Source organism: Gossypium hirsutum, chromosome D01 (assembly GCF_007990345.1).
Source record: "Gossypium hirsutum isolate 1008001.06 chromosome D01, Gossypium_hirsutum_v2.1, whole genome shotgun sequence".
In the NCBI taxonomy this organism is placed as follows: Eukaryota; Viridiplantae; Streptophyta; class Magnoliopsida; order Malvales; family Malvaceae; genus Gossypium; species Gossypium hirsutum.
The window spans coordinates 32050125-32071469 of NC_053437.1; the positions used below are offsets into that span (position 1 = coordinate 32050125).

A 21345-nucleotide genomic window follows, 5' to 3' on the forward strand; every position below is an offset into this window, starting at 1 on the left:
ACCGGCCACGTTGCAACCTTTGTTAAAGATCTATTGGTTCAAAGTTTCAATGTTACCTACATTAGTGGAGAGAAATTGCTCTATGCAACATATGAAGACATCAGTTAAGCTTAATGATTGCAGTTTAATTTTGAATAAGGGGTTAAAATCAAATTGGTAGGGATTAACATGTCTTAATTAAGAAACATTTAGTCTAAATTTGCTATTGTAGTAATTGTTGAGATTAATTTGAACGATATATATACTTGAGTAGCATAATTATCAAATTTATTGTTTTTGAGCATAAGTATATTGATTTCATGATTTTGGGAAGAATGTTGTTCTAAAGGAGTTTTTCAAAAAATGTTTCCGAGAAAATTTTTTCAAATTTGTGCATTACTCTGATCAAGCAATGAATTAAGTTTGGGGGTGTGCAAACACAAAATTTTATGTGTTTTTACATGCCCTTTTTAACATAAAATCATGCTATTTCGGTTAAATTCTTGTCGAAAAATAATTAAATATTATAAAATAATTAAATTATGTTAAAACTATGAACATGATGAATTTTAATTAATTTTATAGTTAATTTTGATTAATTTTGACTATTTTCTAGAGATTTGCACAAAGGACGAAAATTGGCTCAGCAGACAATACTTGAAGAATAAAACTGAGAAGCAATTTGAAGCATCGAGGCAAATTTATTTCCAGCCTAAGATGGTCCAAAAATGTGTGTTAATTAATTTTAATTTATTCCCAATTTAATTTGGGCTAAATAAATTATTGTTAATCAATTATGGAAAAAAAGGGTCCAGTTGAACCGCATTGGTTGAACCGAATCTAGTGAACCGAACCAGCCACCAATTGGGCTGCCCAGAACCGTCCATGGGCTGACCCAAACCATCATTTTAGCTGACTAAATAAGCTTGCAAAGAAGCCCTTGAAGAACTTTCAACCTTGCATTCAAACCCCTCCAAAAAATGTGGCTTTATAGATTTGCCCCAGGCTATTTTTAGCAAAGTTTAATCTCTCAACTTTGCCATGTGTGTGGCCGGCCAAGGGGGGTCTCTTTGGCTGATGGAATTTGATATTTTTATTAGCCACAATCAGCTATAAAAGCCACCCCTTGCTGATCATTCAACTCATCCCTCACACTCTCATTCTCTCTTCTCCTCTTTCACTTTCTCTCAACTTTTCCTTCTCATTTTTCCTTTTGTTCAAGTGCCGATTTCTTCTCTTGGGAAAGAGGTACTCATAAGCCATTGTTGAGAAGCAATTAAAGTGTTCATAAGCCACCTTGATAGCCGAGGACAACGGAGAACAAAAAACGGAGAAATCAGTCAAGCCACGGAGAAACACCGGATTTGCTTCTTGTTCCCTATCTCTTTAAATTTCGTTGTTGTTTTGACAAACACGTTTATGAATATTTATGCTATTGAAATGATTATTTTAATAAATCTAGCTTGAATTTAATCTGTGTTGGGTTGATTATATTTTACCTGCTTGAATAATTGAAATTGTGTTTGTGCTGTTATAGGCCTCGATAATATGCTTGATTAACTAAAATCATGCCTAAGTTATTCTTGCAATATTAATTGTTAGATAACTAATGAATTAATTATTAAATCGTATTGAAATTGTAATTAATCGACACAATACTTAAGGAGTGCATGTTTATTCTTCTAAGGTAGCTAAAGTTAATTTAGCATTGTATTTTACGATACATATGCCTTACATAACTTGCAAGATTATTGTGATTAAATTGTTTCAAGGTAGAAATACTCTGTTACCTCACTTGATCTTTTATATGCTTGTGAAGATTGATTAATCGCTTGGGTTGATATTGGAAAATGTTCAAGAGATTGATTAATTTAATAAGTATGTATGAGTAGTAGTTAGCAAATTACCGAGTTGCCGTGAATTTGTTCGTAACATTATAAACATAAGTTTAATAATTCTAAGTTAAAGGAATGTAATTAATCCAACACAATTATATCATCTTGATTAACCTTATTTGAAATGGTGCATTAGAACCTTTTTATTTTTAATATTTTTTTACTTAGTTTTTAACCCTTAGTTTTTAATCATCTTTAAACCAAAATATTTTTCAACACCAAATTGTTTTAACATTAATTTCATAAATATCCCTTTTTACAGTCCATGTGGGTACGATAACTCGACATTTACATGTCACTTTATTACTTGTTGTGATTGTGTACACTTGCACATTTTCGTCGTTACAAGTTTTCAGCGTCGTTGCCGGGGACTATTTTTAAAAAATCCATTATTTGTGAATCTGTTTTTACATTTTGGTTTATTTATTTTCCTGTTTAAATCTTTACTTACTTAATCTTTCTGTGATTATTTTAGGTGTTTATGAGTATTGACGAAATTATCGACTTACACACTGTAGACCCTGAAATAGAACGAACCTTTTGACAGCGAAGAAGACAAGCGAACCAGAGAAGGACCGAAGAGATAAACTTTGAGAATATGAATCAAGGAAACAGAGCAAACCTTGCTCAGAATCCTATCCTTATTGTTGATGATAGAGATAGAGCTTTACGACAGTATGCCGTGTTAGTATTTAACGATCTTAATACGGGTATTAGGAGACCCGAAATCGAAGCACAACAATTCGAGCTGAAGCCAGTCATGTTCTAGATGCTTCAGACTGTGGGCTAATTCAGTGGAATGCCTACTAAAGATCCTCATCTTCACTTAAGACTATTTATAGAAGTGAGCGATTTTTTAGAGTTAGCCGGAGTACCCGAAGATGCATTACGATTGAAGCTGTTCCCACATTCGCTAAGGGACAGAGCTCGTGTCTGGTTGAACTTATTGCCACCGAACTCTATTTTTACATGGAAAGAGTTAGCCGAGAGATTCCTCATGAAGTATTTCTCACCGAGCAAGAATGCGAAGTTGAGGAATGAGATCACTGCCTTCTAACAAATGGATGATAAGTCCCTGTATGAAGCATGGGAAAGGTACAAAGAGTTATTACGAAGTGCCCTCATCATGGAATCCCACATTACATTCAACTTGAGACATTCTATAATGGTCTCAACATTTATACGAGGATGGTAGTGGACGCCTCTGCTAATGGTTCTCTCCTTTCTAAGTCTTGTAATGAGGCTTACGAAATTATTGAGAGGATTGCCAGTAACAATTATCAATGACCAACCAATTGAGCAGCGTCAAGAAGACGAGTTGCTGGAATACATGAAGTGGACGCTCTCACTTCACTCGCACCTCAGGTATATTTAATATCCTCAATTCATAAGAATCTTACCACTAATGGGTCTAAAATTTTTGCAGCCCAACCACCTAACCAATTTGAGAATATAGCTTGTGTGTATTGTGGGGAAGGACATTTGTTTGAAGAATGTCCATCAAACCCCGAATCTGTATCTTACATGGGTAACCAAAACCAAAATCGAGAAAGGTAAGGACTGCAATCCAACTTTTATAACTCATTGTGGTGAAATGACCTGAATTTTTCCTGGAGTAACTAAGGGGCTAGAACCAGTAACACTTAAGCCCAACTTAGACCATTTCAGCCGCCTAGTTACCCCCAACAAGTTCAGAAACCAACCCAAGCGGAACCATCCAATAGCTTAGAGAATCTATTAAAGGCATACATGACGAAAAACGATGCCACTCTAAGGAATTTAGAGAATCAAGTGGACCAGCTTGCTACTGAACTCAGGAACCGACCACAAGGTGCTCTACCTAGTGACACGGAGAATCTGAGAAATCTGGGGAAGGAACATTGTAAAGCGCTGACATTGAGGAGCAGAAAGACAGTAGAGCCCAACACTGTCGAAGTTGAAAAGGAGCCAGCTGATGCTCAAGATTCAGAAGAAGTTCAACCAAGTGTTGAAATTCCAGTTTCACCAGGACCAGAATCTACAAAACTCGACAAAGTAACCTCAAGACCAGCTAATTCTGATAAACTAACAATGTCGTTAGATGCAGAATTGCCGCCAAAGATGAATCAACCAGAATCAGTCCCAATAATGAAACCACCAGCACCCTACCCTCAAAGACTTCAGAAACAGAAGTAGGAGATTCAATTCAAGAATTTCATTGACGTACTCAAGCAACTTCACATCAACATCCCGTTGCTTGAAGCACTTGAGAAAATGTCGAACTACGTCAAGTTCATGAAAGATATCTTGTCAAAGAAATGAAGACTTGGAGAATTTGAGACGGTAGCTCTGACGAAGGAATGCAGTGCATATCTTCAAGACAAACAACCCCCAAAATTGAAGGATCTTGGATGTTTTAGCATATTGTGCAACATTGGAGCAACATATTATGGTAAGGCATTATGTGACTTAGGTGCAAGTATCAACTTGATGCTTATATTAATATTTAGAAAGTTGGGGATAGGAGAAGTTAGACCAACTACAATTACGCTTCAACTAGCAGATCGATCCATAGCACATCCAAAAGGAAAAATCGAGTATGTATTGGTATGTGTAGATAAGTTTATCTTTCCTGCTGACTCTGTAATTATAGATTTTGAAGCAGACAAAGAAGTACCAATCATCCTAGGAAGGCCATTCCTAGCAACTGGAAGGACCCTTATTGATGTGCAGAAGGGCGAGCTCACTATGCGTGTTCAGGATGATCAGGTAACATTTAACGTCTTCAAGTCTATGTGATTTCTTGACACAATGGATGGTTGCTCCGCAGTGTTCGATTTAGAGGATTTAATAGTGGAGAAAGAACTCAACTGTGTTGAGGACCCACTGGAAAGAATTTTGACATCGGATCCTCCAAATGATGAAGAGGAAGATGTATACTTAACTTTGCTAGAAGCTAATCAAAGGGGACTTAATCTACAATCCTATTTTGAATCTTTGGAGTTAGAATAGAGGGACTATTCCCAACCAAAAGTGTCGATCGATGAGCCACCTAAATTAGAACTCAAGGTATTACCTTCTCATTTAAAATACGTTTATTTAGGTAACGCTTCTACTCTGCCTGTGATTGTTTTTTTTAGAATTGACCACTAAGCAATAAGAGAAACTTATCTTAGTGCTGAAACAATTCAAGAAGGCCATCGGATGGACCATAGCTGATATTCACGGTATTAGTCCATCTATATGCATGCACAAGATTATCCTAGAAGATGGCAAAAAATGGACAATCGATAGACAATGGAGACTGAACCCCATCATGAATGACGTAGTAAAAAAAGAGATCATCAAGTGGTTAGATACGGGTATCATCTGTCCCATCTCAAACAGTTCATGGGTAAGCCCGATTTAGTGCGTGCCAAAAAAAGAGGTTCAAGGTCGTACAAAATGAGAACAACGAGTTGATACCGACTAGAACGGTTACGGGATAGAGAATCTACATCGATTATCAAAAGCTGAACAAGACGACTAGGAAAGATCACTTTCCTTTACCATTCTTGGACTAGATGCTGGATAGACTCGCAAGACGAGATTACTACTATTTTCTCAATGGATACTCAGGGTATAATCAGATTACAGTAGCACAGAAAGATCAACACAAAACGACATTCACCTGCTCGTACGGTACATTTGCATTTAGACGCATGTCATTTGGTTTATGTAATGCACCTGTTACATTTCAAAGATGTATGATGTCTATTGTTACTGACATGGTTGAGAAATATTTGAAAGTTTTTATGGACGATTTTTCAGTATTCAGAGATACTTACGATGATTGCTTAGCTAATCTAACTAAGGTACTAAGGCGATGCGAAAAAAAAATCTCGTACTCAACTGGGAAAAGTGTCATTTTATGGTACGAGAAGGAGTTGTTCTAGGGCATCGGATAACGATACATGGGATCGAGGTAGACAAAGCAAAGGTAGATGTTATTGAGAAACTCCCACCTCCAACATCTGTAAAGGGTGTTAGGAGCTTTTTGGGTCACACCGATTTTTATCAAAGATTTATCAAGGACTTATTCAAAGTTGCTAAACCCTTATGCAAATTATTGGAGAAGGACTCTATATTCAAGTTTGATAAGGAATGCTTAAAAGCCTTCCAAAATTTAAAGAGTCGATTAGTCACGGCACCCAGAATCGTCACACCAAACTGGGATTTGCAATTCGAATTGATGTGTGACGCAAGTGACTTCGCAATTGGAGCTGTCTTGGACCAGCGAAGGAACAAAGTTTTTCATCCCATCTACTACGCAAGTCGAACCCTAACAGGAGCTCAACTGAATTATACGGTAACAATAAAAGAGTTACTTGCTATTGTGTTTGCTTTCGAAAAGTTTCGATCTTATCTGGTAGGTACCAAAGTGACTGTCTATACGGACCACTCAGCAATTAAGTATTTACTTGCGAAGAAAGACGCTAAGTCGAGGCTGATCCGATGGGTACTTCTACTTCAAGAGTTCGATCTAGAAATTCAAGATCGAAAGGGAGTCAAAAATCAAGTAGCAGATCACTTGTCTAGATTAGAGCCACAAGAAGGGAATCCTCCTCTTATACTAATTCAGGAGATGTTTCCAGACGAACATATCCTGAAGTTAAATCATGTCCATAATACCCCTTGGCTTGCTGATATTGCTAACTATTTCTGGGAAGAGCCATATGTGTTTAAAAAGTGTGTAGATCAGGTGATCAGGAGATGCATGGTAGAAGATGAAATATCAAAGATTTTATACCACTGTCACTCAGCTCCAAGTGGGGGACACTTCAGAGGTACACGTACAACAGCCAAAGTATTGCAAGCCAAATTCTTTTGGCCAACACTATTCAAGGATGCATATGCTTATGTGAAGAGTTGTGATTAATGTCAAAGGGTTGGAAATGTCACCAATAGAAATAAGATGCCTCGAACAAACATCATTAAGGTAGAGTTGTTCTATGTATGGGCTATTGACTTTCTTGGTCCTTTTCTTCCGTCTTGTGGTCACAAGTACATACTAGTAGCAGTAGACTATGTGTCTAAGTGGGTTGAGGCTGAGACATATCTGACAAACGATGCTAAGGTTGTGATGAAGGATCCCACTTTGTGAACAAGTGGTTAAAATGGTTATTAGACAGGCATGGAGTGAAACACAAGGTTGCAACAGCTTGCCATCCGCAGACAAATGGGTAAGCTGAACTGGTAAATAAGGAGATCAAAGGCATACTTGAGAAGGTAGTCTGCCCGAACCGACGAGATTGGTCCACAAGATTTGATGATGCTTTATGAGCTTACAGAACAACATACAATACACCGTTAGGGATGTCACCCTATAGGTTGATCTTTGAGAAAGCCTGCCATCTACCATTGGAGTTAGAGCACAAAGCTTACTGGGCTCTTCAACAGCTTAATTTGGATCCTAAGCTCGCGAAAGAGAAACGGATGTTCCAACTCAATGAGTTAGAAGAGTTTCGAATGTTCTCATATGAAAATGCCAAATTACTTAAAGAAAGACTCAAGAAATCGCATGACAACCACATTCGAGTTCGATAATTTGAAGCAGGTCAGCAAGTCTTGTTGTTCAATTCCAGATTGAAGTTCTTTCCAGGTAAGCTAAAATCACGTTGGTCTGGTCCATTTACGATTCACCAAGTCTATCCATACAGAGTTGTCGAACTCCAAGGTAAGGGAGATAATTTCTGAGTTAATGCTCAACGCTTGAAACATTATTGGGGAGATAAAATTTAACAGGATAAAATCTCATTCATTTTATCAGATACTTAATTTTTCATTTTTCTTTTTGAATAAATGATTTAGGGTATATTTTCGGGTAAAGTATGTTTAAATAAATTCTGTCTAGGAGATTGGAACTTAAGCGGGACCATTTGTGACCCCTCCAATCTTTCTTGGCCCCTAAATGGAAAAATAAATTTTTAGTTTCAAATAAAAGGGTCATTTTTTATCCAAGTTTTAATTTGCAACTCAATTTTAAATTTTCATTAACTCTAGGGACTTAATTGAATTATTTTTAAAATTTAGTCGCTCTTTTCGTAAATAAAAAAAACTAGGTGCCTTTCTTTGTGAATATTTTCAAAAAGCATCTAGAATAAATATCTTTAATATTATTAATAATTTGATAAACTTTAATATATAATTATATTATTTATAATTTATATATTATTTTGTATCAACTTAGCTTAGAATTAGGATTAATTAGGAATTTTTTTATTTCTGCACAATAAAATAAGAGATGAGAATCAAAAGTAAATATGGACAAGTAGTAAAGTCTAAAGTGTGGCAATAGGTATATACACGTCTAGGATTGGATCTAGGAAGAGCTTGGTACTTAAGAAGTCAAATTGACTCACCTCCTCTTTTCTGGAATCCTACCTGGTGTATGTTATCTATTCACTTTAAACAATGAGGGCATTGTTCATTTTAAGTTGGGGGGACTGAAAATTGAAATTATTTCCACTCAGAATAAAATTTTTCTTTTAATTATGAATATGATATATTTTTGTTCAATAAATTTGAATTTTGTTAAGTATGTTAAATTTAAGTATGAATAAAGTTTTATTATTTCAATAAGTTGTTATGTTAGCTTAAGAATGGCATGAAATGTATTTCTAATAAAGCATGCAAATCATACCATAAAATTTTAGTTCTTTAGAAAAGTTAGGCATGCATGAAAGTTTAAGCCTTTAGAATTGACTTAGTAGTTTATTGAGGTGAAATCCTAGGAAGTATGGAACGTTGAAAATGATTTAGGCAACTGTTGTTTGGACCGTTTGAGCCTTTCAAGCCAACCATGATGAAATTTTTATCCTTTGTACCCCAACTTTGAGACTTTATGGCCTAATTTTATTTGAACTCTTACAAAGTTAGCCATCACTTTTCTTAATTATCTTAAAAATGTCTCAAACACTAGACTCAGTACTATTCAGAGTATTCTTTGAAAATAAGTTTGGGGGAGTTGCAAAAAAGTATGAAATGCTCTAAAAATTGTAGTGCATGCAGTAAAATACTCGAAAACAAAGCATATGTACTTGAAGTAAATTGCACTAAAGAGCATGTGAAAAGGAAAGAAAAGTTGATGTATTGAAGGTAATTATCTCGAAAGGTCTGATACAAGCTGAGCCTAGGGTTTTTTAAACCTAAAATTATCTATCTTTTACCTACCCCTAAGCCCAGCCATGTTACAACCTTGTTAAAGACCTGTTGATTCAAAGTTCCAATGTTACCTACATGAGGGGAGAGAAATTGCTCTATTCAACATATGAAGACATCAATTAAGCTTAATGACTGCAGTTTAATTTTGAATAAGGGATTAAAATCAAATTGGTAGGGATTAACATGTCTTTATTAAGAAACATTTTGTCTAATTTTGCTATTCTAGTAATTGTTGAGATTAATTTGAACGATATATATACTTGAGTAGCATAATTATCAAATTTCTTGTTTTTGAGCATAAGTATATTGATTTCATGATTTTAGGAAGAATGTTGTTCTGAAGGATTTTTTCAAAAAGTGTTTCCGAGAAAATTGTTTTCAAATTTGTGCATTACTCGGGACGAGCAATGAATTAAGTTTGGGGGTGTGGAAACACGAAAATTTATGTGTTTTTACATGCCCTTTTTAACTTAAAATCATGATATTTCAGTTAAATTCTTGTCGAAAAATAATTAAATATTATAAAATAATTAAATTATGTTAAAAGTATGAACATGGTGAATTTTAATTAATTTTATAGTTAATTTTGATTAATTTTGACTATTTTCAACAGATTCGCACAAAGAGCGAAAATTGGCTCGGCAGAAAATGCTCGAAGAATAAAATCGAGAAGCAATTTGAAGCATCGAGGTAAATTTATTTCCAGCCTAAGATGGTCCAAAAATGCGTGTTAAATTAATTTTAATTTATTCCCAATTTAATTTCTTCTCCTCTCTCACTTTCTCTCAACTTTTCCTTCCCATTTTCCCTTTTGTTCAAATGCCGATTTCTTCTCTTGGGAAAGAGGTCCTCATTAGTCATTGTTGAGAAGCAATTAAAGTGTTCATAAGCCACCTTGATAGCCGAGAACAACGGAGAACAAAGAACAGAGAAATCAGTCAAGCCACGGAGAAACACCGGATTTGCTTCTTGTTCCCTATCTCTTTAAATTTCGTTGTTGTTTTGAAAAACATGTTTATGAACATTTATGCTATTTAAATGGTTATTTTAATCAATCTAGCTTGAATTTAATCCGTGTTGGGTTGATTATATTTGGCCTGCTTGAATTATTGAAATTGTGTTTGTGCTGTTATAGGCATCGGTAATATGCTTGATTAACTAAAATCATGCCTAAGTTATTCTTGCAATATTAATCATTAGATAACTAATGAATTAATTATTAAATCATATTGAAATTGTAATTAATCGACACAATACTTAAGGAGTGCATGTTTATTCTTCTAAGGTAGCTGAAGTTAATTTAGCATTGTATTTTGCGATACATATGCCTTACATAACTTGCAAGATTATTGTGATTAAACTGTTTCAAGGTAGAAATACTCTGTTACCTCACTTGATCTTTTATATGCTTGTGAAGATTGATTAATCGCTTGGGTTGATATTGGAAAATGTTCAAGAGATTGATTAATTTAATAAGTATGTATGAGCAGTAGTTAGCAAATTACCGAGTTGCCGTGAATTTGTTCGTAGCATTATAAACATAAGTTTAATAATTCTAAGTTAAAAGAATGTAATTAATCCAACACAATTATATCATCTTGATTAACCTTATTTGAAATGGTGCATTAGAACCTTTTTTTTAATATTTTTTACTTAGTTTTTAACCCTTATTTTTTAATCATCTTTAAACCATAATATTTTTCATCACCAAAGTGTTTTAACATTAATTTCATAAATATTCCTTTTTACAGTCCCTGTGGGTACGATAATTCGACATTTACTTGTCACTTTATTACTTGTTGTGATTGTGTACACTTGCACATTTTCGTCGTTCCACAACCCCTGTGGAAAAATCACTGCCATCACATATAATTTCGAAAGGTAAAGTACAATATGGTGCTTTGACTATTGGTGTTGTGACTAGCCGCTTTTTCAACTCCTCAAATGCTTTTAAGCACTGCTCATCGAAATTGAAAGATCTGTTGTGCTCTAACAATATATACAGGGGTTTCAATATTTTTGAAACATCTTTGATGAATCGTTGATAGAACCCTGCATGGCCAAGAAAACTGTGAATACCTTTAACTGTGGAGGGTGGTGGAAATTTCTCAATAACTTCAATTTTTGCTTCGTTGATGGCAACCCCTTGCTGTGAAATTTTATGTCTCAGAACAATGCCTTCACAGACCATGAAGTGGCACTTCTCCCAATTGAGAACAAGGTTAGTTTCTTCACACCAACAAAGAACTAACTCCAGATTTTTTAAACAATCTTCAGAAGTATCGCCAAACACCGAGAAGTCATCCATAAAAACTTCTAAAAATTTCTCCACCATGTCCGAAAATATTGCCATCATGCAACGCTAAAATGTTGTAGGGGCATTGCATAATCGAAACGGCATTCGTTGGAACACAAAAGTTTCATCAGGACATGTGAATGTGGTCTTCTCTTGATCATAGGAGTTATGGCAATCTGGTTATACCCCAAATAACCATCTAGAAAATAATAGAAGACTTTCCCTGGTAATCTATCTAACATCTGGTCTATAAATGGCAGAGGAAAATGGTCCTTTCTTGTTGCTTTTTTGAGTTTTCGATATTCCATACAAACCTTTCATCCCGTAACAGTACGAGTAGGAATAAGTTCGTAGTTATCATTGCTTACCAAGGTGACACCCCCTTTTTTAGATACACATTGAACAGGGCTCACCTAAGAACTATATGAAATTGGGTATATGATTCCAGCATCTAACCATTTGATAATCTCATTTTTAACAACTTCCTTCATAATGGGATTCAGTCTTCTCTACTACTCGATAGATTTTCCATGGCAATCCTCTAGTAATATCTTGTGCATACAGATTGTTGGATTGATTCATTCGATATCCGTAATCGTCCATCCCAATGCTTTCTTAGATTTCTTTAAAACTTTCAATATTTGAGCTTCTTGATCTAATGTCAATGCCACAGAAATAATTACTGGCAATGTGTTGTTATCTCCGAAGTAAGCATACTTCAAATGTGCTGTCAAAGGCTTCAATTCCAATATAAGAGGATCTTCTATATATGGCTGAGGAAGTTTAAAAAAATGGTCCGATAAATTTAATGGTTCGAAACTGCTCATTGATTCATTCTCAGTTTGCTTAACTTCCATCAGTTCACCAAGCTCTTCAATCATTTCTGCTTCAATTAACTCAGTTGAATCTGTATCATCATTATAATTATTGTGATAAAACTCTACAATTTCTTCCTAAGCTATTGTGTCAACAATCTCCGCAGCGTGACATTCTTCATCTGTATTGCACACTTCATAGCATCGAAAACATTAAAAGTTATCCGCTGATCATTAACTCTCATAGTTAATTCACCTTTTTGTACATCAATTAATATTCTACCAATTTTTAGAAAAGGTCTCCCAAGTATGATTGGTACCTCTTTATCAGCGTCACATTCCAGAATAATAAAAACTACTGAAAAAATAAATTTGTCAACTTTTATCAACACATATTCTATTTTACCTTCTGGATGTGCATATGAACAATCAGCTAATTGCAAAGTGACAGTTGCAAGTCTCACCTTCCCTATTTTCAACTTCCTGAAAACAAACGTAGGCATTAGATTTATACTCGCACCTAAATCGCATAATGCTATTCCAAAATAATGGTTTCCTATAGAGCAAGGTATAGTAAAACTCTCCGGATCTTTCAGCTTTGGTGGTAATTTGTTTCTCAGCATTGCTATGCATCCTTTAGTGAGAGTAACAATTTCAAACTCTCCTAAAATGCTCTTTTTTGACAAGATATCCTTCATGAATTTTACATAGTTGGGCATTTGTTTCAATGCTTCCACCAATAGCATGTTCATATGTAATTGCTTCAGGACATCCAAGAATTTCTTGAACTGAAAATCTTGCTTAGATTTTTAGAAACACTGAGGAAAAGGTGGTGGTGGCCTTCCTACCATTTGTTAAGGTTGTTTTGTCGTGGCATTTTTATTATACAAGGTGAATCTGCTGCAACATTTTTCTGGTTACTATTTCCTTTTGTAGCCTGCTCCACTACTAGTTTTGAATTCTTCTTATTTGTGAAATCTGAACTACTTGCTTCAATAGTGGTGTCATTAACCACTCATGATAGTTACGTGCCACTTCTGAGCATAATATCTTTACATTGTTCCTTTTCTTAAGATCGTGAATTTTTTGTATCACTTGGCAATGCTCTGTGCACTCTTGAGCTTAATGCTTTGGCAATTTGCCCTACTTGATTCTCTAAGGCTCTTAAAGAAGCAGCTTGACTTTGAATGATAGCATCATTCTTGGCCATGTATTCCTTTAATAGATCTTCCATCGATGAAGAACTCAAAGCTAAATTTTGCTGAACATTTTTCCATGGAATGAGTTAATTATATCTATGTGGTGCACTCGCAACATTTTGTCAAATAGCATTACTAGAATTTCCCACCCCTGGACTGAAGTTGGGATGTTGCTTCCACCCCAAATTATATGTGTTGGAATATGGGTTGTTGTTGCGATTAAAATTTCTCATATAATAAAACATGTTGCTTCCTCTCCAACTGAGGTTGGATTCGACGGGCATTCATCAAAAACATGATTGTTTCCATAGTAAACACATGCTAACTCAACTGCTTTAATTTTTTGCACTGCAGCTGGTCTTTTTAGTGTTTTAATCATATTCGTTAAAGATGATACCTGAGCTATTAGAGAAGCAATCGCATCAAGTTCCATTTCCCCAGAAACTCTTCTGCTAGTCCCTACTTTGGTAGTGTGGTATTGATAACCATTGTTTGCTATGCTCTCCAGAATTTCATATGCTTCATTATATGATTTATCGAGCAAAATCCCATTGATAGATGCGTCAACCATCATCCTTGTATGCGTATTCACTCCACTGTAAAACATTTCCATTTGTGTCCAATGTTGAAAATCATGCATCGGGCACTTTCTAATTAACTCCTTGAATCACTTCCATGCTTCATATAATGTTTCATCCTCAAATTGCCAAAAGGACATAATATCGTTCCCCAGTTTGGAATTCATGTTCGGAGGATTATATCTCAATAGAAACATCTAACAAAGTTCATTTCAAGATGCCACCGTACCTAACGACAATGCATTTAACCATGCTCTGGCACGATCTTGCAATGAATAAGGGAATAACTTCAGCTTTAGGGCATCTTTAGGAACACCCTGCTACATAAATAAATCACAGACTTCTAAAAAGAGTCTTAAGTGCAACAATGGATCCTTAGTAGGCAATCCACTAAACTACACTACATTTTGTAACATTTGAAACATCGCTGGCTTTAACTCAAAATGTTGAGCCTAAATATGCGGCTTGACAATTCATGGATTCAGATCATCTAAGATCGACACTACTTGTTCTCTAATGGGTCTATTTTTTTCATCTATTATTCGAGGAATATCAGCATCCCTTCCTTCCTGATGTAATGGCTCTTCTCTAACCTGATCATTTCTAATTCTTTCCATTTCACAGAATTTTTTTCTTCTTCTTCTCAAGGTTCTCTTAATTTCTGGATCAAAAGAATAATCTTCAATTGTTGAAACATCTTTACTCATGCACCAACAAAAATCCTGAAAAACAAAAAAAAAATCACAACTAACTAAGCTAAACTAATAAAATTAAAAAGGTAATAACACACCAAATTTTCACCAAAATTGTCAATCCTCGGAAATGATGCAAAAACTTGTCACGTGTGAATGTGTAATGCGAATGTACAAGTATACATGTGGAATCAAGTGATGACTATCATCTCCACAGGAATCAAAATTGATTAAAATAATTGGTTATGCTATTACTATGAAATTGACTAATTAAACTGTGCAAAAGAAACAAATGATAAATTGATAAAGAGATTTAATGAATGGATCAATAAAATCAATTATGAATAAAAATATGTTAAGGCAATTAAAATGTTGTGACAATTCTCAAAGAATAATCGGGAAAGAGTTTGTACTGTTGAATATAAAGGTTGGAATTACTTAGGCTTATTATTATATCAGTATAACACCATGGCAAAATATTAACCATTCTACTACTCAGGGACTCACTACTGTAGTCTGCTTCTTCTAAAAGCCAGACTTTGAGCTATCATTCTGATTTTTTGTATGTCTACAGAACTCAAGAATGACATCCAGATTTTTCTTTCTTTGCTTGTACAAATCACAACTTCTACATTTAGAGTGCTGCACATATTCTTTCAAGTATTTGCCTGTATCAACCGATTATAATCCAAACTATTTAATCTTTCCAGAATTAAATTAGATCTAATAACATACCATACAGTCAACTATGTCTAAAGCTTGGATGCATGCATTTAAAATAATCACAATTGAATAAAACAGTATTCTACTCAAAATCACACCATGGGCATTAAAGATAATAAAAATTCACCCAAATAATTCTAACCCAATGAGATTTAGCTCATGGGTTGAACATTCAAATCCATAACAAAACCATTCAACATCATTGTTTAAGTTCACGAATCACAAAGTTCAAATTAGAAAATAAAGGCAGAACTGCAGTAAGCCTTTGCTACTCCAACTTTTACTCTAATAATGAGATTTGATGCAAAACCCAGGGCAGATTTCTCTTCCCTTTTCTTACGTCTGTAATTCTTCTGCTCTCTAAGCTGCTACCCTCTCTTTTCTTTCTCTGAGATTTTTCATGAGAACCTGATGCAGAGAAAAAACTATTTTTTAATTATTTTTCTCTCTCCCCTCCCCCATATTCTTCTTTTTCTCTTTTCTCTTTTCTCTTTTCTCTTTTCTCTTTCCTTGTTTATAGGTTAGGTCCCTCCCTCTCAACACACACCTTTTGCTTCCTCCTTTTCAGGGTGGTTTATTTGGTACAAGTATAGCTAGCTGAAAGCGACGTGGACTGAGTGTTGCATCATCTTTCTGAAATTGTCATGGTATTCTTGTTGGCAATCTAACCAATATTTTGTCATGGAAATATTTCACTTCCTTCCTTTTCCTACTCTTTTTTCTTTTCTCTTTTCTTCTCTTCTCTTCTTCATTCTACACCTGTTGCTAACCACAACCAACACCTTTCTTCCCAAATAATAGAAGGAACAAATAATAGCATTTATATCACAATCCAAGCTTTGTTATGCAATGCTCTAAAAATACAAACATATTTACTTAATTACAAACAATTAATTCAATCTAGAGACTTGAAGTATAACTCTTTTCAAGAGTTATCACCAGTCTGTTTAGAAATATTACAAGTGTACAAACGAATCTAGTACACTTAGGACATCAGATCCAACAATTATTGAATGTCAACTAATACCTTTTTCATAATCAAATAATCGAACATAGCTAAAGTCAACGATGGAACTTCAAAGCCAAAAGGAAAAGAAAAAGTGAAAGACGAGTAGCCCCATTTCAGTTTGTGCTTTCTTAAATTTATTTCAATTCATAGCCTATTAAGTAGTAAATTAAATAAGGTAACAATAGTGTTTTGTTTGATGATTTGTTGAAATGTTGTAAGTAGTAAATTAAATAAGGTAACAATAGCCTATTAAGTAGTAAATTAAATAAGGTAACTAATACCTTATGACTTGATGGTTTGTTGAAATGTTGTGAATATGTATGTGTATGAATTAATGTTGTGATATGATCTAAAAATATGAGAAATAGATAAATGAAATGAATACTATATGAAATTGGGAATAAATAGTTAAATGATATGTGTAAGCATATATATTGGTTTTATGTATGCCTTATTATACGGTCTCGGATAAAGCTGCGGTTATAGTTGACATGCCACGAGATTCGTTGTACAGAGATACTTTAGCCTTAAATGTATATTAATTTGGTTATAAATCGATGAGTGTTGGACACATATTGCTTTGGTACATATCGACGAGCACTTGGTGCATATAGACTTTAGCGTCGGATGCATATTACTTCAGTAGTTCTCCAAAGCACTAGGTGTCTATGAGACCCTACCAATAAACATTAGGTGCATTCCAGGTGTTTTGGTGGATTAATTCACGTATCTCATCTTGAGTCCATATCTGATTAATAGGGGTGGTAATTCGATTATGTCATGTTATAAAATATAAAAAGGAGATGTGATATAACTATGAAAATGGAAACCAGACTATTTGATATATGATATCGGTTGTGAAACTTGAATAACATGTGAAAGACCATGCAAGATTGTCAACTAGAGGCCCCGAGGGCATATTCATATGTTATTATACGAGGCATAAGTTGGATTATGATAAATATGAGAAAGTAGTAAAAAATAATATTGTGAAATAGTAATATTTATTAATAGCATGTTTATTTACTTAATTGGTATATGTATTGTTATCAAATTATGTTTGCACCATTGAGCTTCTTTGCTTAGCATGAGGATTTGTTAGTTTCCATACACAAGAAATGGTTATCGTGGACTTGAGTAGATCGATGGAATCCAAGACTCACATATCAGCTCAGTAGTGTTTGCTTAATCTTTTGAATATTAACTTGAGTTGGCATGTACCTAGTGATAATGGTAGTTGTTGGAGTCCATTTTGTTAGTTTTGGATAAGTGTCTTTGAAGATATTGTAACCTAAGTTAAGTATGTATATATGTGTGGATATGGTATGAATATGTGGTTGTGTTAGTATACCATGATCATTATATGATGTTTATAGAATGAATTATGTGTTGTTTTCATGTCAAGTAAGCTAATTTTGATGTTTAAGTTTGGTAACTATGATCATATTAGTACCCATAATGTTTAAATGCGCTTAGGTGAGAATGAATGGTGTTTATAATATGAATTTTGAATTCCAGAAGTCATAAATTTGTTTTGATAATGTTTTGGCTTAAAATAGGTGACTTTTTGGGTGATTTTGAGACCAAGCAAAGTAAGTAAATAAAAAAAGTGTACAGTATTAGTGACTTGTATCATTATAAGTATATGGTTGTACTGATACAAGTGGGTCAGAATAGTATTTCTTCCCTACTTTGAGTTCTTTCAACCCCCAAAAACTCGTACTTGGTCTCAATCACCTCCGAACACCTAGGAACTGTTTTGAAATGTTATTATCATTTTTTCAATAACTTAACAATGATTTTAATCAATGTAAATGTGTTTTTATGGATGGTTTTTTATTTGATATCCATGTTGGATTCTGAGTATAAGTCAATCCAAGTTGCTCCAACAACAAATGTGGTGTCTCACCTTCGGACCCTACAATCGGGTCAGGTGTGAGGTGTCACAAAGTTCTTATACGTTGGTGATTTCATCTTCTCCCAAATCTTATCCAAAAGCATCCATTGTTCGACATCTGCCAAGGTATCTCTTAGGGTGAGGTATTGTACCTTATCATCTCAGATTAACTCGTATCCCTTCCAAACAACTTCTTGAATCATATGACTTACTATAATGAGATGTTGGATAATGTAATCCCCTGATCCTGTTCTATAATCTTGAACTTCCATCATCAATTATCTACACTTTTACATTATCCTTCCATAGTAATCACCTCAGGTACATAATCATTGTTGCCATGTTTGCGTGGTTACAAACGAATTTTCTTAGAGGTTCAATGTGTCTCATACAAAAAATCATAGAAAATTCAATACCAAATCGTTAGGAGTTCATTAACGCTTTCCTCTCCCAAGATTGTGTCACCTCAAAGGCTCTTAATATCATAATTTCATATGGCTTTAAGGAATAGTTTCTTGCGAATCTTATCATTAATCATATCTCATCCTCAAAGGACTAATCACAAAGATTCCTATTCCATCATTTCAATCCATATAAACAATTAACAATTGACTTAGCCTCCAAATCTCAGCTCAAACTCGACATTAAACCTGGCATGTACCTCTAGACTCAATACAATGCTCAGTTTAGTCCAAGAATTGGCTAAACTCTAACTCTGATACCACTAAAAGTAGCACCTCCACACTCGAACCGATCGTTGAATCCAAATGCATGATGTCACATTATGTTGCCAAAGCAACTCAGACTATTCCAATACATTTTATTTAATTTAGCATTCAATATTAATAAATTTATGTAAGAAAAAAATCATGTTTGAACAAACTGAATTCGCTATCCATGGCCTATTTTCCCCTTTAACCCTTGATGTTTTGGCTTCGTCCTTAACTACGTTCAGTAAATTCAAATAATGAAATGAAGTTAAAAACGTAATTAGATACAAAATTTGATTAAAACAAAGCATGAACATATTTTCTTAACTTAACTTCTGTAACACCCTCAACCCGACCCGATTCACCGAGTCCAGATCTTAAGTGTTACTTCACATAATACTTAGAAAAAATTTCAAATCATTCGACACTTATTCTGGACTTAAAACATATTTGTTATTATTTTATTTAAGGTCTCATTATTAAAGAATCAAAGTAAAGTATTTAAGTATAAAATAATACATCAGACTTGTCATAACTTATTACAACACAAAAGATTTCTAAAGACAGACTCTTAAAGGCGTAATCCTACTATACACAACTTTTCCAAATAGTCCACTATATGCATAATATCCTGATTGGCCACTTCCTTAGTGTAATCCTAGTGTCATCCTTCTTGGTGCATTCACTTTTACAACAATACCTAAAACATAAACATAACACTTGCAAGTTATACGAATTTAGTAAGCTTTAATACATAAACATTGGCAGATACTGTTATAACGTCATCTGTGTGCCTTTACTTACGCCAACAATCATACTTAACGTATCAACTTCCATTTCACTACTTGGTGAATTTCAGATCTTACTGGACAATTTTCCACTATCATTTTCTTTGTATAACCCCAATGATACTTCTTGAAGGATTACTTCTACAAAGTTCACTTCATACGATTTTTCTCTTCAAACCAACACTTAACATTTTCCCAGAATAGTTCATGGATATTGTTCACGAGCGGATACTTACTATATAGATTCATGTTTGATGGATTCTCAGGCTGAGTTCAATAATATCAAACTACTAAACAAATCATAACTTAGTCCAACCCAACACATGCTGATACTAATAATGAAATGTCCAGATCATTTAGAAGAATTCCACACATCTTTGTTACAAAACCCAAGATGACAAACAACTCAGATTTCATATGATTCCAAAACGAGACAATATGCTATTCAGATATGGCAGATACCGGATGACATAGATTTCAACTCTATTTATCACGGGCGAACTGAAACCAAAAAAATATTTATCTCTTTCATATCTACGAATACACCCATTTTCTAAACTGGTAAATTACTATGGCGGATACCCTCATTAACAATATAGATACATACTTTCTTTCAAGAACTTTCCTTAAAACTTGTTCAATTACCTCACAGAACTAATCAAACCAAATTAACTTCAGACGTATCATATCTTTATCATAGATTTATCTATTAGAGAATTCGCATAACTCATCCAGAACTTACTACAATGGCAGATAACTAGATTCTTCCATAAAGAAAACACCAAGTACGCCAATGAGATAATACCGGGTTTGCCACCAAGGTCATACAAAATATGCCATAAGGGCTTAGCAGATCACGCCACATAGGCAACATGCATAATCACATGTTTACTGTCCCGACAAACTATCACAGAAGGTGTCATGGGTTTCTCCCTCATGGGCTAATACATATTTTCATGTCGTGATCTGTCATTCTGATTTACATATTACCGAAGGCATCACCATGAATATTCCTACATTCATATCTTTCCATGGGTCTCAAACACATGGACTTACACATTTTCATGCCGTGATATGCTAGTCCAACCTTCATCTTACTGGAAGCATCACCATGAGTGTTTTCATATCATACATTGCCATAGGTCTCAACCGCATGGTCTTACATTTATTTTCCTATTATTATCTGTTAGTCTAGTAAGCAATATAACTGCTCTACCAGAGTCACCACAAGGGACATTTTACTCAAAATTCACTTGTCTAGATTTTTTCACACTCCTGATTGATTCATTCATTCCCATATCATACTTTACCTACATGCTTACCACTCAACTTCATATTCAGTGAATATTTCATACATATCATCATTACACATGTAGCATCTTTACTTTTCCTTCTATTCTTGCCATTTATATGAGATATCATCATCAGTTATATAAATCTACTTGAACAATTCACATGCAAGTAGTCATAATAGAGACTCACTTGGTACTCGTCTAAACTGTAGCTCAAAGCTCCAGACTTGGACATCCATCTTGACCTAACAGCAACAACAAGAAGTAGATCTTCCCCTAATCAATTAAAA

The 21345-nt window shown here is 34.5% G+C and overlaps 2 non-coding genes across 2 annotated transcripts; one reads left to right on the plus strand and one right to left on the minus strand.

Moving 5' to 3' along the window:
• Positions 1–2901: 2901 nt before the first annotated feature.
• LOC121214382 (small nucleolar RNA R71) lies at positions 2902–3007 on the minus strand. Its single transcript, XR_005909965.1, has one exon. It is a non-coding gene; the product is annotated as a small nucleolar RNA R71 (small nucleolar RNA).
• A 10988-nt stretch (positions 3008–13995) lies between these two features.
• Positions 13996–14102, plus strand: LOC121214268 (small nucleolar RNA R71). Its single transcript, XR_005909852.1, has one exon. It is a non-coding gene; the product is annotated as a small nucleolar RNA R71 (small nucleolar RNA).
• The last annotated feature ends 7243 nt before the right edge of the window (positions 14103–21345 follow it).